The 5,181-nt window shown below is 38.0% G+C and overlaps 1 long non-coding RNA gene across 1 annotated transcript; it reads left to right on the top strand.

Annotated features, from left to right (window-relative positions):
* The first annotated feature begins 609 nt into the window (after positions 1 to 609).
* On the top strand, positions 610 to 3,745 carry LOC148160289 (uncharacterized). Its single transcript, XR_015762598.1, has 2 exons — positions 610 to 1,162; positions 2,757 to 3,745. It is a non-coding gene; the product is annotated as an uncharacterized LOC148160289 (long non-coding RNA).
* Positions 3,746 to 5,181: the final 1,436 nt, after the last annotated feature.

The raw sequence follows: 5,181 nt of genomic DNA, 5'->3' as shown, positions 1-5,181 counted from the left end.
TTGGTTTGTTTCATTAAAATTAGATTCAGAAGTTCTCATCAGCTTCATGAAACAGTTTAACAAACTCAGCTAGATTTATTTCATTCAACTTTATTTGTTTAAGATATTATTCAAAAATATTCATATTAGTATTTAAAGAATATTGGTGTATTGTAATGTTGACTAATAAGTTAAATGTACTAAGATACTTGAAATAGAGAAAAATACTTTGTAAGATTTGATGTTTTGCAGTGTATCTATTAAATGACTATAATGCAGCAATGTCATTGGCTAAAAATATTTTCAGACCAATAACAGGGAAAATGCAGACAAATAAATGCAAAAAAAGAATCTAAGCTCTGAAATATTAATCTAAGTTAGTTATGCTTGTACATTTGGAATTGCATGGATATGAAAGATACAGATTAATGTAAAAACTTAGTTTTTTATTTAATCTCAAAGGAAACTGGATTAAATTCCAATAAGTACTATTTTGACATAGTAGAGCCAAAATTGATAGAAAAAAGTATTTCTGCAAAAAACTAAGACATTTGGAGTTTAATCTCACAAATTTTATAGAAAAATTGTGAAAATTTCTGAGTTTGAGAAGTCAAAAATTTGGTGGAAAAAGCCTGAAACTAATCTCAGAGATTTTGTTGAAAATTTTCCAATTTAAAAAATTTTCTGAGTTTAAAGAGTTGAAAATGTTTGACTTTTGAAATTTCATTTTTTTTTCTATAAAATTTGTTTATTTTTTCTCGAATTTTTTACCTTTGGTACTCAGAAATTTAATCCTTTTTTTTTTTTTTTTCAGAAAATTTCAGACAATGTCAAAATTTCTGAATTTATTTTTTTCCTGAACTCAGAAAGTCTTTTGTATTTTTTCTAGAACATTTTAGAGATAAACTAAATTTTCTGACCTTCTTTGCGGAAATGTCCTTTTTTTCTATCACCAATGACTCGAATACGCCGACGTAGATTCAACCTTGTTGACCCCAATAAGAGGCCGTTCTTTATTACTGGTGCTCCTCCCTCCTCCCAGTGAAATGCAGTCATGACTTTTTTATGGTTCCCAGCTCCAGCCTCCTGCAGACTGGAGCAGGTGAGGGAGAAAGGAGAATCAGCAGCGTTGCATTGCTAATGGCCGCCGGTCCGGAGCTGCACAGATTGCTGGGGGTTCTGGGTATATTACTTTCTTTATTACCATGACAAAGGACCACACAGACATATGTCACTTCAAGAGGCGCTGCTAGTTAAAACCAGATTTAATGGACGCTTTATTGTCCGGGATGTTATTGTTGAACAGAAATAACCAGGTTTTAACAGACTGCAGAGTTCAAGTAAAGAAAAAAAGAACATGTTTTGTAGGGAATCGTCTCTTATCCTCATGGATTTAAACTCTGAACCTTTTCATTTAGAGTCGCTGTTAGAATCGCCTCCAGTAGATTCGTCATCAAGGGCAAATTGAGGTCGTTTGCCTTCCTTTCTGACAGCTGACTCTTTAGAGATAAGAGATTTCCACCCAGCACCTGTGTGTCCTGCAGATTGATCCGACTGAGCGGCATCAGAAACCTGACGTTTGTCCTGAAGCGTTTTTACTAAACAATAAATGTCCAATTCTGATCAAGGAATAGATGGTAGCATGTTTAAAAAACAAAATATTTCCTTTTCTAATGAGGGTGTGTGAAGTGAGGTCGTTCTAAAGTTGTCAATTGGTTCCCACTTCCTTAACCTGTCATTCACGAGAGGACCCAAATTTGGGTCCTCTCTGGTGTCAAACTCCAGTCCTCAAGGGCCGCTGTCCTGCAACTTTTAGATGTGCCTCTGCTGCACCACACCTGAAAAGAATAATTAGGTCATTAGCAAGGCTCAGGAGAACCGATCTACACAGGGAGGAGGTAATTAAGCCATTTCATTCCACTGTTTTTTACCTGTGGCACATCTAAACACTGCAGGACAGCGGCCCTTGAGGACTGGAGTTTGACACCCCTGTCATTGTGAATGACAACCTGTGAATGACAGGTTAAAGGCAGCTTTTTATCCAGATCAACTTTTATCTGGATTTAACTCAATGACCAAGAATCAATTCTTTGGTTTTTAACTTTTAATTTTGTAGGTTGTCGAGGCCAAAACAGGTGAAAAGCTTTAGAAAATAAATCTGAGAGTACAAAAGGTTGAGAAAATGCAGCCAACGCAGTTAGCCAGAATTAGTTAACATAAGCAAAATAATTAACTTTTTTCTGCATAATCTTTTTCCCAACAGTTTTCTTGAGATAACAAATTAATTTCCTGATGGTTTTCTCAACATAATTTGTTTTTTTTAATGTTTTTCTCTAGATAAGAAATTACTTTTCCATTTTCCTCTCACACTTTTTCAGATGCTTCTCTAGAGATAAGTTAATCTCTGGAAAACAAATTTAGTTGTTTTTTTGTTGAGAAAACAATCTCTGTTTCATCAAGAACACAGGTTTGTGCCACAACAGGTTGCAGGTTTAACATTCACACCAACCATTTGCTTTCTATAGATTAACTCGTTATCAAAACCATTGGTGAAGTTTATCTGAATATCTTCTGCTCTCGGCTTCTGTAAACACCCTTTAAATAACTGTAAATTACCATGTTGGCTTGGACAGATTTTCCATTGATAAATAAATCATCTTTGGAAGTCTTGGGATTAAATTTGCTCTGTGTGGAAACCTGTTCGGTGTGTGTGATCATACGGCGTTTTGGCTCCAGGAGTAATGACCTCACTTCTTTTCCTAATGCGTCTCGATCAGATTCCACTTCCTGTGCGGTCGCCCTCGCTGTCTTCCTGTCTGAGGTCATGGCTGAGGACATAACCATATTAATTAAGAGCCTACATCTGCTTCTCCTGAGTCAACATCCTTCCAATCGATCCCCCGCCAAGGTGCCCTCCGCACTCCGGCGTCTCTGCTTTCCTCGTGTCAGTTGTCACATGGAGCTCGTTGGGAAGCATAAATGGCGGTTTGTGAGCGGCGCCCCCTGGAGAATCAGCGCTTCGACTAACACGATCAGCGTCATATCGGTCTGGAAGCTGGAGCCTGAATGGAGAGGAGAGGTTGGGGGTAAAGGTCAACAGGACTGAAGTCACCGTCCCCAGAGCATCGAGCATCAGTTCATCTCTACATTTTTAATGATGAGTTCCTGCTCGTCTTTCAGCTGCTGTTGAACATGATTGCTCATTTTAAACAGACGTGACAACCGCTGTGAAATATCGCTCGGCTTTCTGTCAGCGCCGTTCTCCTTTGAAAGGATGACTGAGCGGATTTTCACATCTCCGCTCTCAGCTCTTCTCTCCTGCAGCTTCGGGGACTTTCTCAAGCCGTCTTACGCCTCCCGTTTCAGCCTGCATGCAACGGCAATAAGTGTGAAAGCTGCTCTGGTAAATATTGGATTCCACAGCAGAGCTGTAAATCTGACAGTCAAGAAGCTTCTTGCTAAACCACACCGAGTAATTATTGACAATAAATCAAAAATCACATCTGAATTTAGGGGTTAATCTAATTTGAAGGAGTGCATGGTGCTTATTTATTCATGATGATCTTTCAAACACCCTCAGTTAATGTCATCCACTGAAAAATGCTCCCCAGTATTTTACATCATTGCTATACTGAGTTTTCTGTTTATTTCTTCACTGGTTTGGAGCTAACTGCTAATGCTAGCATTTTTGATCATCGGTAGAATTGTGCAGCAGAATTTTTTGTTTGTGCTTCTATCGTTTTAAAGATATTAAGTCTTTCCAGAAGTCCTGCATTGTCTTTTAAGTCAATGCCATTTTTATTGTAACTCAGACAGATCATTACATTTTATAAAAAGAAAAGGTCATAGAAATGTAAACTCTGATCAGTCCAGCAGCTTTTGTCTGTGTCTCAACCTACAGCGAGTCTCTGAACCTAAACTGAGAGTCTATATGAATCAGGTCCGTCTCCCCCCATCATCAGCGTAGTTTTCACCCCCAGCTTAAAGGGAGGGTTCCCCCAAAACAAAAGCCCCTCCTCGGTGGGGTTACCCCCGCTATTGTCCCTGATACACTGTGTTTTATTTGGAGCTGTGAAAGGAACCACTGCTCAGTCCATTCACTGCGGCTGCACTTAATGAGCTTGTTGAAGGCCTCCACTAAAACTGTTAAACTCGAGCTTTAAATGCTGACAGTTTCCCAGTGTAGAGCCACAGGGACAGTGAGACAATGCTGTTCAGAGCAATGGGAACGTCCAAAGGCTGAGTGGACGGGTCAGGTCACTGCTTTGATAGTACATCTGCAACCCTTCTACGTTCGTCTCAGGTCCAGTAGGTTGACTTCACGACAGACACACTCAGGTTCACCGTACTGATTCTAACAGACAAGGAAATCAAGTGGTTTGCATCAGTCCAGCAGCTTCTGCCCTCGTACATTAAATAAAATACAATAATTAACAAACTACAAAGCAATGCTTCCCAATGAGCAGTTGGCAACAGTTAACTTTGTAAAATTAAACATAGCTAAAATGGGCAACATTAATAATTATAACTAAAACATATCAAACAAAACAGCAACGTTACTAATGGAACACTGCATGTGATCAAATTTGCCTAAAATATCTGCTAAAATACCATACTTGTGAAGAAAACACAGAGCTGTTTCCTATACATGCCATAGTCACAGAAGGCAACAGAAAAAGGGGGCGGAGCTGGTTGCTATGGTAACCACCAACCGCCAAACGCAACGTAACAAATCAACGATAAATGACTGGAGAAACAACTTGTCTAGACAAAATGAATTCAAAAAATAAATAAACACTTTTTGACAAACTTCACATCAAGTAAGAGTAGCACTAATTTAATATATTTCTACTCAAAAGTAAAAGGTACCCAGAAATTACTCTGGCTAAAAGTACTTTGGCCAAGTACTTTTTTACTTGGTAAAGTAAAAAAAGTCTGCTCGAGTACTGAGTAACTGATCAAATTTAATATTTAAATAGTACATCATCAGCTAGACTAAAATGTATAGTTAAGTGGAAATTTTGGTATTTTAAGGATGACAATAATTAATATAAAAAAAAATAAAATCATTTTCTTTCGATAAAAAACTTGTGAAACTATAACAAAAACTGCAGGTCTGTGTCTGGTGAATCTTTGGTTAAAACATGTTTGCTTTTCATTCAGTGGTAGAGAATCCAGAAAGTTTACTCAAGTAAGACCAGC

Source organism: Poecilia mexicana, unplaced genomic scaffold (genome assembly GCF_051168715.1).
Source record: "Poecilia mexicana isolate PSO_F unplaced genomic scaffold, ASM5116871v1 scaffold_3, whole genome shotgun sequence".
Lineage (NCBI taxonomy): Eukaryota > Metazoa > Chordata > Actinopteri > Cyprinodontiformes > Poeciliidae > Poecilia > Poecilia mexicana.
This window is presented reverse-complemented; position numbering and strand designations above follow the sequence as displayed.